We start from the raw sequence: 16,548 nt of genomic DNA on the forward strand, positions 1-16,548 counted from the left end.
CACTTTATAATTACCTTCCCACTTCTGCCTTACAGTAAAGATATATAACACAAAAGAAATCCTGGGGTCTAATAGTAAAGAGAAAAAGGTGGTGTGTATGGTGAGGAGGTAAAACCTAATGTACGTAGTGGAGAAAGCTCCAAGACCATGGTCATACAATCACCGTGGGTAACTAACCCCATCACATGGGATTTTCATCCCAAAGAAAATCTCAAGATCTCAAGGGGCGGCAGCGCCCTTGTATGAGACGTGAGTGCTTTGTGCTATGATTATTATGCACTAGGAAAGAGGAACAAATCCACAAATGAGCCTGAAGTGAGTGGGGATCGCAGTGCTGATAGTAGTGAAAAAAACAAGGGAAGTGTATTAAAACTAATGACGGGACGGCCAGAGGACTTCTGTGAAACAATGCCGTACCGATATTAGATTAAAAAAGAGTAGGGGCAACACTAATCTGGTTTGATCAATGAGGCAACGTGAGGGAATGTGGTCGACATGTTTCAGCCATAGCGCCTATCTAGGCTAGGCTTTCATCAGGACCTCAAAGCTACTGCAAGGAAAAAACAACAACGTGACAAAGGATATAGGGCACCCTCAGCTTGATTGTAGAGTGCAAATCTCCTCAAAAGTACAAACAACACCTGGATAACAAAAGAAAGGGAGACAGTGTAAAAAATGTATTGGAACTCATATGCTCAGTCATGACTAATATGAAAAATATAAACTTGAAGCATGGTCCAACTCACCCGTACAAACTGGGTGGTAGGAGGACCTCCACCTGGCAACCGCTCAGGAAGGAACACCGCTCTAAAAGAAAAAATGTAAGGCTGCTGAGGGGACTTACATGACAAGAGCAAGTGTGAAAAAAGTGGGAAGATCTGCTGAAAAACAAGGGAGAACTGCCGGAGGCAGAGTCTGCACAAGGAACTGACCTCGGGAAGGTCATCGTGAAGATTAAAACGTGGCTAAATGCAGGGCAGATAGACAGAATGATGTGGAATAATGCAAGTCCGTTCAGTGGCGAACCAAAGTGGAGGTAAAAAAGGCACCGCTCGAGGGTAGACGCTTTCAGAATCAGGCGATCAAGTGAAACCCAGCGAGCGAAACAGCCTACCTGTCCGTCGGGGAACCGGGCTGGAATGAGCCTGCAGCCGGAGGTCCCGTGGGTTGGACGGGGCCGAAAGAAAAGAGAAACTGCCGGTGGATGGATGGCCAATCGCGCGGCAGGTACTGTGTGCATGCAATGGTGGGAGCCAATGCGAAGTGCTGTCTCAACTAGCTGGCGGTAACCAGGGAGATAGGAATGACAGGGCAAGGATGACGCTGTCAAAATCTCGCTGGCTCGAGCGTCATGATGAGTCAGGGGGATGACGCGGGAGCATGGAAGAATGCGGAAGCCGCCGTCAGACTAGAAGGAAGGCTGTCAAGGCACATGTTGCTCTTGAATGTGCGAAGCATAATGGAGAGTACGGGCAGATGTGTAAAACACCTAATTCCACGATGGTGGTGTAGGTCCGGGGGTGGCCCGGTAAGAGAACAAAATATACAAGTGTGTATAGACAACGGCCAGAGGTGATAGGGCCAATGTGTACGGCGGGTAGGCATGGCAATGATGTGGTGCGGGCTGGATCAAAAGTGCCCATCACAAAAATGTGACACATGACTCAATAGGGACAGGCTGAGTGTGTTCATAACGATAGCCAAGGGATATCGTCGTTCAGACCCCGAACATGTGTTTGTAGTTTATACACCCACCTCTGTTCCCGTTTGAAAAGAAAAGCGGAGCTGTCTGTAAGGTGTGGTGGTATGTGGGGTTTGTCTATGACAGTCCAATGTAAGTCATCGGGAGCATGTTTAACCTCCAAAAAGTGGTTTGTAAGTTTGGTGGAGGAGCGGCCACACCGTATCGTACTCTTGTGTTCCAAGATACGGGTTTTGATGCGGCGGGTGGTCATGCCAATATATCTCAGCTCACAAGGGCAGGTGATCAAATAAATCAGATGAGAGCTATTGCAGTTCGTGTGGCTCCTCAGAGTCCAAGGTCGGCCAGTGCCAATATCAATTTCCTTGGTCATGGAGGTAAGACTGCATGCAGCACAAGAACCGCAGGGGTAATGGCCCACAACTGGAGGCAGACCCCACAGGGTGGGTTGGGTGCATCTCTGGTTGGTACGTGGGCGGGTATGTACCAATTGGTCCCTGATATTGCTGCTGCGTTTAAACGCAAAGAGGGGTTTAGGTAGAACACCCTCACCTATATTGAGAATCTTCCAATTGGTTAGAATGATTTTCTTCAATTTATTGGAAAATTGGCAATAGGTGTGAACACAAGTGAGTCTGTTTCCGGATGACTTCGGAATCTTGGGTTCTAACAGAGCCTCTCGGTTATTGTTAGCTGCTCGTTTGGAAGCCATGCGGATAAGATGTTTAGGATAATCTCTGGCCTTTAATTGTTTGGAGAGATTGTTGGCGTGTTCCTTGTATTTGTAAATAGAGGAACAGTTTCGTTTTAGGCGCAGGAATTGGCCAAAGGGCAGATTATCACGCAGAGCTCGTGGGTGAAAGCTATCATATTTTAAAAGAGCATTCACTGCCATGGGTTTTCTGTATAGCTCAGTGCCCAAACGCCCTTCTGTGGGGGTGATGAGAATGTCGAGAAATGGTAATTGAGTCTTAGAGTACTCGCAAGTGAATTTCAGAAAGGGATCGCAGTTGTTGAGCCAATCTTTAAAAGCCAAGAGAGAGGAAAGAGATCCCTGCCACAGTACAAACACATCATCTATATACCTCTTCCATATCGTGATGTGATCCCTATATGGATTGGTGGTACTGAGGACATGTTGTTCTTCAAAAACATGGACGTACAGGTTCGCCAGGCTGGGAGCAAAAATGCTCCCCATTGAAGTACCAGATACTTGCAAGAATAGCTGGTCCTCGAATTGAAAGAAGTTCTCTTTCATTGCAAGTCTGGCACATGACATGATGAAAGAGACAGGAGTGATGGAGTCGGGAGGATCTGCAAGCAGGATTGTTTCAATGACTGCTAAAGTTTCATCCTGCGGAATACATGTGTATAACGACTCCACATCAAATGATACAAGAAAATCGGTAGTGCAATCAAAGGACAAATCCCTAAGGAGGATGAGGATATCCTTGGTATCTTTGAGATAGGTGGGCATCTTTGACACAAAGGGGCGAAGGAAATGGTCAGTAAATGCCGACAGGGGTTCCAATAAGGACCCCAGGCCTGAGATTATAGGGCGGCCAGGTGGAGGGTGCACATTCTTGTGTACCTTGGGTAAGATGTAGAAGTACGGTATAGTAGCAGTGGAGTTGACCAAATATTGTGCTTCATTGGAAGTAATCCAGCCGTTGGCACTGGCTTCATTAACTAAGATCCGGATGGTCTGGAGGAGACGTGTGGTGGGATCTTCGGCAAGGGGTTGATAGAAATTGGTGTTACCCAACTGTCTCAAGCATTCCGAGCGGTAGGCAGTGGTGTCCATCAACACAGTAGCGCCGCCCTTGTCGGCAGGTTTGATCATTATGGAGTCATCAGAGGTAAGGGAGTGCAACGCCAGGCGCTCTGATTTGGTGAGGTCACCCTAAGGCTCCTTGTGTGAGTCCTCGTGGTTGTGCAGCATTCAACCGTAATGCCAATCACCCAAAGCCTCACGGAGCTCCGTGAGGCTTTGGGTGATTGGCATTACGGTTGAATGCTGCACAACCACGAGGACTCACACAAGGAGCCTTAGGGTGACCTCATTGAATGAGCCGGTACGCGAGGCCATGGCTCCACAAGGTCCCCGAATGAGACTCTAAGAAGTGTCCCTGACGTGTGCCAAGCGACTGTAGTTGCCCTGACGAAATCGCCACAAAGACACCTGGAGATGAAACATGTTGGCACATAGGAATGGTATGCATACTTAGCAACCTTTTTAAGCATTGAATTAGGTGCACTCCTAAGGAGGAATAAAGTTTGAACCTATAGAGAGTGTACCTTTTTCACTTTTTATTCTTCACTATTCAGTCGCATCACTTACCTAGAATATTTCGTTGGGTTTATTTTGTGGACACTTTGTTTATTACTTTTGAGCGTGATGGCTACCGATGATGATAAGAGTGGGCAGAGCTGACGAGTACCAGCCAGCAGGCTCAATTGGGGTTGCGCACGTGAGGTGCCATCACGTCTTTTTCACATTTTTTCACATTTTCTCTTCACGTTTCTCTCATGAAGCAATTGAATTGAGAAACATTTGGTGTACTATACATGAGTTTTGACACCGGGAGGATCATTGGGGAGACTGCCTGAAGCAAAATCTTTTATTAATCTAAAAAGTGAAGGTGGCAAACTTGTTGGTGACTACCTAAAAATTTCGAATTAAGGGGAGTACAAAATACTTAAAGGGTTTGGAACCAATTTTTTATGGCCAATATACCTTCGTAAACCTAGGTCTTCGTAGTAATAGATTGTTTGAGTGGAGGGCGACCTAAGGTTTTTTTTCCCTCTATAGCTCCTTACTGTGTACAGAAAATTAATTAGTCAATACTAGTGCTTAATTTGAGCCAGTGCTTTTCGGTGCTCAGCACTGGCACTTAATTGGTTTCTGGTGCTCGGCATTGGCATCTAATTGTCAACACTGTACTTAGAACTGTCCACTACAAGGGGGTGCTGCTCATCTAATTTAGAGATGAGCAGAACAACAGTAGTTTTGGAATACAATATACATGAACATTGCTAATACCTGCCACCCCAGCCATTCTTTTAGCGTTGGGGACCTGGAATAATCTGAACTGTCTCATATACATGCGAGAGAGATGGTTAGTAGTTGTTTTGGTAGCTATGACAAGGGTGATGGGTGATGCAAGCTGCAGTGGCCTCCTGGTCAGAGCCCTGGCACTTAATATTTTAAAAATTAAGCACTGGTGAGTACCCAGTTATAAAGACTAGTACCCAAATATTAATACCCTTTCCCACCCGAAACCCCTTTTACCTCTGGCATCTCATCCTTAAATGTAAGGGTCTAATCCATTATAGCAAGTATTTCCTTCTTTTAAAAATGTAAGTACTCTCTTTATTTCTAAATTACATGCTATATAAAGTTTCTAATAAATACACAGGTATTTAACCTGGCACCCGGGCATTAATACACTTTCCCACCCAAAATCCCCTTTTCCTCTGGCATCACGCCACTAAAGGTAAGAGTATAATCCGTTATAGCGGGTATTTCCTATAATTTGCTTACCATTAAGTACGTTCTTTGTTTCTAAATCCCACGCCATATAACATTTCTGATTGATACCCAGGTATCAGAATAAGTATTCAAGCATTAATATACTTCCACACCTAAAAGCGCTTATTCCTCAGGCATCCCATCCCTAAAAGTAAGGATCTTATCTGTTATAACATGTGTTTCCATTTTTTTTACATTGAAGTCCTCTCTTTATTTCTAAATTCAATGCTATATAAAATTTCGGATTAATACCCAGCTTTTCAAATTAGTGCCCAAGGATTAATACACTTTCCTGCCCGATTTTCCCTCTGTCAACCCACCCCTAAAAGTAAGAGTCTAATCCGTTATAGCAGCTGTTTCTTTTTTCTTAAATTTAAGTACTCTCTTTATTTTTAAATTCCATATTATATAACATTTCTGATTAATACCCAGGTATTAAAATGAGAAACCGAGTATTAATAAACTTCCCCACTCAAAAACCCTTTTTCCTCTGGCATCTTGTCCCTAAAAGTGAGGGTCTATTCCATCATATCATGTTTCCCTTTTATTTGTTACAAATAAGTACTTTCTTTCTTTCTAATTTCCATGCCATATAACATTTCTAATTAAAATGCAGGTATTAAATAAGTACTCAAATTTTAATACACTTCTCCACACAAAACCCCTTTTTCCTCTGGCATCAAGCCCCTAAAAATAAGTGTCTAGCCTGTTAAGGCAAGTGTTTTTTTTTTAACTATTACAATTGTACACTTTAAAAAAAACGTTAGATAGTTTTTTTTCAGATTAATTCTCAGGTATTAAAATTAAGTTCTCATTAATACTCAGTAGTAGGTATAAAAACAGTGGTCCACATCCCACCTAAAAACCTCTTTTCCCCTATGTCATTCTTCACCCAAAAACACAATTTCCTAAAATGTATACATGCTGAGAAATTTCCAAACTAATCATATGTAGGTGTTGCCTTTCTGCACATACTGGGGCTGGCTTCAGTGCTGGGGGCACCCATGCGACAATGTTTGTTGACGCCCCCCTCCCCATGACCTTTTCTCCACAGATGTCATCACTACCACCCATTAACAGTGCCTCTCAAGTCTCAATAACCATTCTCTCTCACACACATTTCTGCATGCACCACCTTGATGACCAGTAATAGCAAACTGTTCTATATGATGAGTTTAACTTCAATTAACAAAAGGATCTCTCTGACAAAAGCAGTAATTCACTGACCTAATTAAATTGCATGCACTTAGTGATCTGCATGGTGCACATGCTTTGTAGCATATTAACCCTCTGTGCTATTTTATGATGAGTTGAAAGTTCACTGCACCAAACTCTCATCTCTCTCCAGCAGCTTCATTATTTCATCAAAGTTATTGTGAAAAAAGGTTCACAAGTGTACTCTGTTTTTTATGTATTTTTTTCATAGTTTATCCTTGTTTTGAAGTAGTAGCGTGCAGCCCGACCGTGGTATGCCCCAGAACCACGTGTTTGAAAGTACTGAAAAAAAGTTGAAGCGTGCATCTAATCCAACACTCAGACGCACTGCAAAATCCAAAGTGTGCAAACATTACACCAAATCGTTTGTCAATACCTTAACCCATGAGTATGGGTTAAGGTATTGACAAACGATTAGTTCATTTGAATATGAAGGAGATGTGATTGGCGAAAGCGGCACTCTATGTGAGTTGGAGGAGTAAGGGTAATGCAGGGTAAAGTTTGGCGTATGGTATTGGTTGCTAGAGTAGGGAGGAGCTTTTGAGTCACATGTTAAGAAGGGGAATGGTAAATCGTAAGCGCTATGCCACATTGTGACAACAGAGAGAACGGTTGGAAAGGAAAGCGCAAAGGCTAAAGACGAAGGTACGAGTGAAGGAGTTGTTTAAGGGGATTGTTTTACTGTTTCGGCTTGATTTACAGAGGTATATACATGGGGAATGTAACATTTTAATAGCAACACGCCAATGGGAGGTTTGGGGAGAGACTTGTTTGGGCAGGAGATCGTAGCGCTTAAATAACGCGCATAGAGGGAAAACGTTGATTGTAGGTATGTGATGAAGTACTGATTATTTAAATGTACGTCTTAATTTGTGAATAAAATCTGACGGTTATCATTTTTTAAACTTTCAGTGAACCCCTGAAGAAGGGCTATTAAAGAATGCCCGAAATGCATTGGGAAGATTGATCACCAAGGATTTATTTATGTATGAGGCATGCGACAGAAAAAGGCCTAATGGCATATCTGCCGGTGTAGAAGCTGTATATACATTATTGTTCACCATGTAGCAGGATGAAAAGCAATGAATTTTTGATAAAAGGATTAAATGGATTAACATTTGGATTAATTTGGTGTAATTTTTGCACACTTTGGATCAAAGTTATTGTGACATTTTTATAATAATCGAAATGCGCTGGAACTGTGAAACACTTCTGAAGGTGCATTAAAATCCATAATATCTCAGAAGTCAACACCAGGTGCTCAGTGTCTGTGCTTTTTAATGAGCAGATTTTGTGGAAAAGGCAGAGGGCTAAATATTGGCAGTGTTAAGCAGTGTTTGTTTTCATGGTGACACTGCCCTGCTTACAACGCTTTAGCAGAAGTCTGCACCTGGTGCTGAGTGGCTGTACTTTTAACAGTGTCCATTTTACACTTCTAACAGTGTCGTTGTGATGCCTTGCAGAGTTATGCCATTGGGCATCACCACAGGCGTTGTAACAATGTCGTTCGAATGCCTGGCGTGGATATGTCATCTGGCAACACCACTATCGTTGAGACGACGTCGCTGTAATGCCTGGCGCTGTAATGTCATTGCCGTGGTTCCGCTTTTGTCGGAAAGGCTTTTCGTTCAAAAGGCTTCATCAAAAGCAACATTTTCCGAAATCCGAGTTCAAATTTTAACACTTGCCGTGCAGAGGATGAAGGCACTTTGTCTGCCAAGACCAGGAGACAGCAACTGCTCCCCACACAAAATGTCTCATCTCTTGTGCTTCTGAAGGTAGGGTAACTGTTTCTCTCTCTGTGAGAGCCTGACTTTGTGTAGTGTCCATGGCACAGTGAGGTTTGATTACCCATCTGCTGTATTTGTCAAAGAGCTACTTCTTTGTGTGGTGCCACAGACTCTGTGAGGCTTGCCTACTTGTACTTGTAATGTGCCAAAAAGTGCTTCAGCATCTGGTGCTGATGACTGTGTGAGGGCCGTGTGCCTGCATTCTGAGTTTACCGTGCCACTACTTCTCCATGTGTGCCACAATCCAATAATAGAGTCTCAGCCTGAACAGGAGGGCGGGTGAACAGAGTGCTACTTTAGGGGGAGCTCAAAACCAAGAGAGCCAAAGACTGTTGAACAACATACCATAATCATGGAGACTGTTCAAAAGTTATACCCCTTACACGAGGTCTTCAAGCCCTTTGTCAATTATCCCCAACTACCCCATCTACGACCCTCTCATACTCATTTGAACACCATGCATCCTTGTACCCAACAAGACACAACTAGCTTTCTATAAATGCTTTGAAGCACCAGATAGTGGTGAGCTCAAATGCCTATACAGTTGAGCTCACCACTATCTGGTGCTTATATACATAGCTCCTATCCTACTGGAGATGGATGAACCCCATCTATAACACAATAGCCCTTGACATTAGCCTGGATAAGCTAGTGTCTGATGAAACCAAAGACCCTTCTGGCCTATGAACCTGTGCCAAGAACTGTTCAGCCTACTGCGGGAAAGTTCCACTGCCTCACATGACCTAGCCCGTGCCAACTCTGGGCGGGACGAAATCAGACACCCAGGCTCACATTACCCCACCTATTTGCTGATCTCACCTAGTTGCCATCCTTCTAGCACCATGTGTGCCTGAACCCTTGTGTCCCCCATCTATGGGACAGCAGCCCACTTGTAACCGCACCCAGCCCCGCCTGCCTACTTTGGCTAATTGGGCGAGGAGAATTGTGCTTAACATTTGCACAGTTCCTATGCTTTCTAAATCATGATGCACGGGTATGTTAATAACTAGAAGTATGTGCCAATGAGCAAGGGCCCCCCTGCCCCTGCCATGCATCCCTTATTCCTTATGGGAATTTCGCCAGCTCAACTCCCGCTGGTGAAACCCCTAGGCATACCAGCTAAGAGAATCTGTCCGATTTAATACAGTGCACACTGTTTGCGATATGGTGCCTAACATTAAGGATTGACCAAGTCCTACATTACCCTCATCCTCGAATATTGCCGAATCGGGGGGTAGGGGTGTTCACACTGCCCACCCCTGGGCAACCCCAGCGGTGGAAGATTACCTGCTCCGTTAAATTTTAATTTTTGTTGATCACTGGAAATGCCAAATGTACTTTTACATAGTAGCCTTTGTGCTTGACACCTTGTTTCCTTATTTCTTGGGACGGCAGCACACTATGTTGGCTGACAGCATCACCCCCGAGGCAACTATTAGTAACCGGGCGGGCATTTGCGCCTAACTGCAGGATCATGTCACCTACCCTTGGATCTGGGGTGCACTTATTTTGCCCCATTAACCAGCCGGATGCACAAACCCCTTTGCATTGCAAAACCCTAGTGAACACCTTAATGGTGTCAAATCTGGTTTGAAACAATATATGTCTTGTGCCCACTATTGGAGACACCTCACCCTTTCGTGCAATTACAACTTACGCAGTGCACCTCACTTGCTAAACTGCCATCGGATCACAGATGCCCAGTACCTTATGTCCATCTCCGACCCTGGATGCTTTAACCTGCCAAAGTGTCGTGGATCAAGATTCCAGTTCCCTGTTTAGCTGCAGTACACCTTCAGTGGATCCGCTAGGAGATACGACAAACCGCATCCGTCATGAGAACCTTAAGTACACAATTTTCACCTGGGCGTACCTCAAGTGAGACACGCTCCACACAGCTGTAAGGCCAGAGACACAAATATATTAAACCTATTTACTGGGTTATTTCACTTGGAACCCTTCTGGTTGGTGATGCGGAACCTCCTGCCCAGCAAGCTGACCGTCTAGCGTTGACGCCACCCCCACCCGTGTCCCTGGAATCACCCTTCATCCCCCTGTGCAATGCTACTAATGCTAAGTGGGCAATCAATTCAACATTCCTTCTTTCCTGCCGGTCTGTGGCCTGTTTAGTTTGATCTGTGGTGGCTGCACCCAGACTTCACCGGCAGCTTTATTGCTGATAGTGTGACCAGTTGACCTTGGGGGAATCTCCCGCTTGCAACTTGTGAGTGCAGCGATTGTTTAATTGAAATTATACTATGTGTCTGAATGAACTATGCACAGTTGATTGGACTCCCATATGTGCAGATGTTGTCCACAGTGAGGTGGATGGCCAGGATGAGTTGGGGGACCTTTCCCTACCAGTCTCTGCTGTAGTTTTCCCTTAAACGGAACGGCCCGCTGTGCTCAGTGGACCAGTGAATTTGTAACCCAAGCCTTCTTAAGTGTGGTTCACTTGGGACAATTGGGGATACTAATAATACCTCTGGTGGGGGGGAACAGGGGAAGTGCTGGTCCTACTGCCAGCATCTTCCATGCTCCCGTCATGATTTCCTAAGCGCCTCCTAGTCCACCCTAGGATTTAACAGGGTTGACCCCCTAACCTGGGATGCGATGGCCTGGTAGCCACTGGACCAGTATGTGAGTACTATCGGGGACCTAAGCTATCATCTATCTCAAGCAGGGAATGGCCACCTGTAGCGCTCAATTGCCCCCCGATAAAATGATCTACTGGCAGTTAACTTAGCTCAGTTATTACTTGCTGTCCTGTCTCGGTCCACCCAGCACTCAAAGAAGTGCTTGCTTCCTAGGTGGGGTGATGCAGCCTGACCTACTATGCTAAGAGCAGGGTGCACCTGCTCTATAACCACCCAGCTGCTTGTCTGGCCTTCCTATATGCCCAGGGATACCTAAGGTGATGCTTCAATTCCGAACTGGTGTGACTGTGCAAGAAGTGTAGTGAGCCTTCACCTGCACGAGTCGCCCAACAGCAAGTTTGCCCTGACTAGCCTTGTGTTCTGGTGCCTGATTAGGGAAGGCGCATCCCATGTTCTATCAACTATTGGGCTGTTGGATTGCTGAATGCAAGGTGGGGATGCTAACCTGCCCCAAATCGCAGCACCGCACCTTGTGCAAGCCTGCGAGATACTAGAACATTTTGGATGTTTAGTAAATGTGACACCTAGGGCTTGTCCCTCAAACTTAAGTCAGGATTTGTCCATCGAATTGAGCCAGTAACCACCCTAGGTGAAGTCTGGCCCTCCCAAACTTCTGCTATTATACCCAGGAGCAGACAATACAGTGGGGACAGGAGGGGAACAATATGTGTCAGTGCCTGCCCTTTCTTAAATACTGGGAGTGCCAAGTGATCTTTACTACATTGTAGCCTATTCGTGCTTTCTTGACTCAGTGCTCCCACCCAGTTTGACCCCAAAACTTTGGGGCACTTTTAGTGGCAACATGCCCAATGGTAAAGCCTGTCCGTAACTATTGTCTTTATGGGGACAAAAGATGAAACATGATAACAGCACTGATCAAGTCTGTGATGTCATATTCGCTACCTCTGGCATATTCTCATAAATCGCCATATATGACTGGCAGCGCACTCTCAACCTATGCTTTCCGTGATCTTGGCCCCCTTTAATTTGAGCAGAGCCCTGCGATGTATACTGGGCTTCACGGTCGATAATGCACAAGTACACTACCCCCCTCCCATCAAGTTGCACAGTACCTGGTAAGGGTGCGATGGGCTAGTTACTCTCCTGAAGCCCCCATGCCACTGCACTTGCAGACACTAATAAAAACTTCATCGTTTTGGCTGTGTCAACTTTGTTGTCTGCGCCACCCTACAGCCCCATGGAGATAGTGCAGAACTCTCGCTTACTACACTGCGGTGTGAAGCTACTGTATTCACCAAATTCCTTCACTATTTCCGCTTCTGACTGTAATTGGGAACATGTTCACCCCATGGTATCTTGGTGCTGCACAACATGTTTATTGTTACTCAGCTCCACAGTACTCATTTTATCTACCTCAGAAGGATGAAATGCTGGGCCGGCCAACCAGGATCTGAATCTGTGACCAAGGGTTGAAACAAGCCCCTTTCTGTTCTCCCGCTCCCCAGGCCAGTGAAATTGTGTCCCAGGGCCGGCATCTGGCACTTGGCCCCTTACTTGGACAGGCCCAGGAAGAAACCCAGATCTAGAAGGCCTGCCAACCGACTGACCACTTCCAACCCCAGAAGGTCACACAGCCCCTCTGTAGCTTGAATACTAAACCAGGTATAGATGCGGCCCATCTCTTGGCACCTGCCTACCACAAATTACGCTGCATGTCCTAGTCTGTTAAAATCCGGGCGCAGGGTAGACTGCACAACTAACGAAAGATAAACCTCAAACGAATCACTCCTCAAGATGAAAGAACATACCGAACAGCTATAGCCTAACTTCTGAGAGGGCCATACCCAACTGATCGACTGTTAGCGAATAAATTGAAATTAATCAGCCATGTTCAGCCAAAGTGAGTAACACTGCCACCAAGTGGTCATCACACCTTACGGCACCATGGCAGTACAATTTGCATGACACATTAATATTCACCTTAATACTGTTTTGCCTCACCGAAGGCACCACGTTCGGTACTCTACACTGCAGTGCCATCCTCTGCCCTGGACACATTTTTATGCAGTATTATTTTTAAGGCTGTCTGCAGCGTAGTTCTAAATTATTGCAGCAATTATAATCTCGGACCCTATTCCGAGTGTAGCCTGTGATTATATATTGCTCCAATGGTGCAGTTTAGCCGTGTGATGGTACATCGACGAAACAAGGCTACGTCCCAGGGGTCTCTTTTCCAGTTAAAGGTGACGCATACGCCCCCGCCCACCTGCATGAAATATCGAGACAAGAAGAGGCTTGCCTCGTAGTGTGGTCTGCACTCCGGGGTGTGGGAGGGGCAGCTACGAAGGGGTGGGGGGATGCGGAAGAACGATGTAGACAATGTGCATCAGCGTGCAGGTGTCAGGACCTTTGTTCTCTTGCTTAACCGCATGAGGGAATGAATCGAGCCTGACAATTGCCCGCTATGAAACCAGTACCACCTGGGTGGCAACCTACAGGTTTCCTGTTTCAGTAGGTTCTGTACTGCTAAGTTGCTCCCTTCATGTTGTACACTTTTATATTAGTACACAAGAACTTCCATTTATTACTTAAACCCTCATTTTGAGTACAGGGAGGAATAGGCGAGTGTGCAACATGCCCCGAGACACCCAGGAACCACGAGACTGGGGGGGGACAACTAGGCCTGGGTGGTAAATTCCGTTCCGCATGCGGAATTTGCCGAGTTTGGGTAATTTTGCGTTCCACGGAGAACGCGGAATTGCCAAAAATGCAGCAATTCGCGGCTTTGCAAATTTTTTTGCTTGTTCGCGCTTTCAAAATGCGTGTTCGCAAGCTATTTCCCACCGACCACGCAAACAGCGTTTGCGAACAGGAAAGAAGCATCCCGAACGGGCGGTACTTCTGCATGCTCGCGGAGATTTTTTACCATTTCGCGGAGCTTTGTCTAGCGCGACTACGCAAATTCCGCCCACCCCTAGGGACAACCTGACCCAATGCAGCTGAGCACAGTGCCAGCCCTCAGTGCCTCGCAAGCGGACCACGGGCAGAGCTGCAGAGAGGCAGTCTGGAGCCCCCACCAAACAACACTGGGAGCAACGGGCCCCACCGCGCTCTGCACTCACAACCATGGACGCCCGACGCCAATGGTTTCATTAACATCCTGCACCAGTCTTGGCCTTGTACCATAAACATCTCTGCACGTTGTCATGTCGTTAAGTTGCAAGTATCTTTGCACATTGTCAAATATTAGTGGATCCCCGCCATTGATAATTATGTGTAAAGACAAGGCCTCGTTTGCGCATGTCTCAAACACCATTACCCAGTGCACTATGCTGGGGCGGCGCAACCCACAGACCAACAAGTCAGTCGATGCCCCCCCACAATAGGGGATACTTGGAGGGGGAGGGATAAGATCCCGCACTGCTCTGGATCCCCAGCTATAACTGGTCCCTCTCGGTGTCTGGCCAATGTAATTAAGGTTGTAGCTTACACACGTAGGCTGAGAGTCTTTGCTTAGACTAGTGTGCCGCCTGAGGAGGATCAAGTGGGGGGGCGGCTGTTCAGCCCATGCCCTGGCCCCATCAAACACCGCAACCCCAACCGCTGCCAGGAATTTAACCCAAAGTAAAAAAAAACCTATGTGGCATCCGAGTGGCCCCTATAAATTACACGGGGCCTAGGGCAACCCGCCACAGCACTCATTGTCCCGCACACACCCTGAGGCAAAACGGACAGCCATGTGTGTCGGGGTTAGGGGGGAGAGGGGAGACCCGGCCCAGAAATGAAATCCCGGCAGATGCCAGCCCTGGGACACGACCGTGTGACCGTGTGCCCTGCAGGTGGGGCAGAGAGGATGTAGCGCCACTGCTTCGTATCATAAAGCCGAGGTGTGAGGGTGGTTGAGGGGGGGGTTCCCGACCCGACGACTCACTGTCAGAATCGAGGCGGGAGAAGATGTGGGACTGTGTGACCTCCCAATCGGGCCCACTGCCTGCCTGCTGCCCTGTGCTGGATGGCCAATGAGGCCTTCCGGGTGCGGGATGTGGTACTGCAAGCGACCACTGTTGACATCCAGACTTCCGCGGACGACAGCCACCCGGGCTGTGCCATGTCACACATGCGATGCTTCCTGTAAACGCACGCTTAAAGGAACACATTTCATGTACCCCTAGGTTGGTCTGCCAAAACGCTAACTGTCCTTGCATACGGACACTTACCCACAGCGAGAATATGCCTCCGAATTGAAAGCTCAGCGTGAAAGACTTGGGTCTCAGGAGGGGGGGGTCTGCCAATCCCCTTACATTCCCGGGACACAGCCGGCGTGAAAGACATGACCGCAGAAAGACTCGGGCCCGGTCCGCAAATCCCCAAGTCTGCAGTGTTGCCCGTTCTGCCACCCCCTCTCAGACGGGAGAGACGCCTGCCTCGGGACACGACAGTGTGCCCTGCAGGGGCAGGAGAGGATGCGGGACTGTGCGACCTCCGAATCGGGCCCACTGCCCGCCTGCTGCCCTGTGCTGGATGGCCAATGAGGCCTTGTGGGTGCAGGGAGGAGCCGTGCACAGCCGGGCAATATTGCTGCAGGGTAAGCGGAGCACAAACTCCTTGGTCTGAAGAGGCTGCACGGCGTGAGGCTGTGCTGCATGAACCAGCCCCCTACCCTGCCCCCGTAACTCTACCCAGCACCCGCTCACGAGCACACCCGGAATAGAGCCAGCTAAATTGGGTCCCACGCGGGCCATAGCCGGCGTGCTGGGACTCAGGGGGGAGGCGGTAGCTAATGGCACTGACCCCGCATCATCAACACCGAGTCATGGCCTAAGGGCACGAAGGCAGCAGAGACACGCCGCACGGACAACAGACGACGTGCCATGCGGAGACGCCCGTGCCCACGTTTTAGCTGCCCCAACAACTCCCCCCCATTCCCAGGCAGCCTGCAACCTTGGCCGGGCCGCCCTGCCCTGCCCTGGATCCAACCCTAGATGGGAAGATCGGGCTCGGGGTAGGGCCATGGAATGAACTCACCATGCAATTGTTGTTAAGCAGCTCCCATGGGCACGACCAACAGCGATGATCGGACAACCCTTCTGACGGTGTGTCTGGCGCAAAGAGGATGCCAGAGAGGTGGGGGGAGGTATAAGTACCCTCCCCCGACCTCTGTCTGCCAGAAGCGACGTGCCTAGCATGCCAGGGCGAAGGACTCCTTCCTGAGTCCAACCCTTGGCCAGTAGGGTGGCGTTTGTGTCCAAATGGCACTAGAGGGCCGCCCGTTGGAGGGCCATGGACAGCCACAGTCTTGCTGTTTATATGCTGTTGACTCTGTGGGGCTTGTGTGAATGAGCCATGCATTTGACTTGCAACCTTCCCTCAAGGACCATGAGAACCCTGCACTGCTCATGCACCTGCATCCTACACCTTTGCTGCAACCTTCCTACTTTGTGATTAGATGCAGGAGTGTTACCACCAACTGTTGCTGTCCCACTGATGCCAACTGCACCCCAGGTCTGGCTCTATTTACCCCAAACAGCAGGCATTCCCATACTGTGCAACACCAAGAATAGCGGTCTAGGCCCCTGCTCCCATGCAGCAGTACACCAACAACAGCACTCCGAGGTCCCTACTCCCTGGCAGCAAGAAGATCACTATGAGGTCCCTCCTCTTGCAGCAGTACACTGAGAACAGCAGTCTGAG

At 47.6% G+C, this 16,548-nt stretch overlaps 1 long non-coding RNA gene across 1 annotated transcript in view; it reads right to left on the bottom strand.

Annotated features, from left to right (window-relative positions):
- LOC146808963 (uncharacterized) overlaps positions 1-15,393 on the bottom strand; it is a 35,510-nt gene extending 20,117 nt beyond the window's left edge. Inside the window, exon 1 of the long non-coding RNA XR_014965506.1 lies at positions 15,075-15,393. This is a non-coding gene — a long non-coding RNA (uncharacterized LOC146808963). The remainder of the gene's footprint in view (positions 1-15,074) is intronic.
- Between the last annotated feature and the right edge of the window lie 1,155 nt (positions 15,394-16,548).

The sequence above is a fragment of the Triturus cristatus genome, chromosome 7 (genome assembly GCF_964204655.1).
Source record: "Triturus cristatus chromosome 7, aTriCri1.1, whole genome shotgun sequence".
NCBI classification, from domain to species: domain Eukaryota; kingdom Metazoa; phylum Chordata; class Amphibia; order Caudata; family Salamandridae; genus Triturus; species Triturus cristatus.